The following is a 1047-nucleotide window of genomic DNA, read 5'->3' on the forward strand; positions in this document are numbered from 1 at the left end:
GTATACTTAAGAGAGAGAAGCGAGAGCAAGCGTCCTTATTCAAGGAACATCAAAATTCACAAGTATTGATGTACTAAAATGTGGGCGGCATGAGCGAAAATAAGTGGTCCCTCATTCAAAATAATGATATCTTACACTTATGTCCTCTATAATAGGAATACATAGAATGAGGTCACTCCCTCAGGTCTAATGTAATCAATTGGTGCCAGGAACCTGTGATCAAGTTCCTGTCGTGGGTCCCAGGATTGTATTAAATATTGGAGAATAAAATACCTACGGTACCTAGTATTCCCTGGTAGTTTCCTATCCAGGTACTGACCAGGCCCTGCAGTGCTTGGCTTCCAAGATCAGACGAGTTTGGGCATACTCAGTGCGGTCTGACCGTAGGTAGATTTATCTCCTAGGCGCACTGTTTTCCGATTGTATTGGGACCTAGGATGTGAATAACAGAAAATATATATAATTCTTTTACCTCTGAGGTTTTGAGTAGTCAAAAATCAGACTGTCAGAATGAAAGCAACATTTTGATAAAAAAAATTAAAAAAAAATAATAATAATAAATAGTAATATCCTGAACCAGAAAAGAGGCCAGTGATAGTTACAATTGTTGGAAGCAAAACAATATTTGACAATCCTATGTAATTCAGGTGTTGAAAATCCCTAATTGTAAACAAAATTACCACAGGCAATGTAGGTCACAAAAAGTAAGAGGTAAAGTAATATATAAATGTCAAAAATACTGAATTACATAATTTTTTGACATTTATATATTACTTTACCTCTTACTTTTTGTTTCAAATTATCTCCAGTGACATACATTGCTTGTGGTAATTTTGTTAGGGATTTTCAGCACCTGAATTACATAGGATTGTCAAATATCGTTTTACTTCCAATAATTGTATTGATTTAAATTATCTCCAGTGACCTACATTGCCTGTGGTAATTTTGTTTACAATTAGGGATTTTCAACACCTGAATTACTGATATTGTATACAACACACCGTAATGCCTGACACATTATGACACACACCGCAATGTCCGTGATAC

The 1047-nt window shown here is 35.2% G+C and overlaps 1 pseudogene; it reads right to left on the reverse strand.

The window, feature by feature from the left end:
- Positions 1-270: 270 nt before the first annotated feature.
- On the reverse strand, positions 271-389 carry LOC134951177 (5S ribosomal RNA; annotated as a pseudogene).
- Between the last annotated feature and the right edge of the window lie 658 nt (positions 390-1047).

Source organism: Pseudophryne corroboree, chromosome 8, assembly GCF_028390025.1.
Source record: "Pseudophryne corroboree isolate aPseCor3 chromosome 8, aPseCor3.hap2, whole genome shotgun sequence".
Taxonomy (NCBI): domain Eukaryota; kingdom Metazoa; phylum Chordata; class Amphibia; order Anura; family Myobatrachidae; genus Pseudophryne; species Pseudophryne corroboree.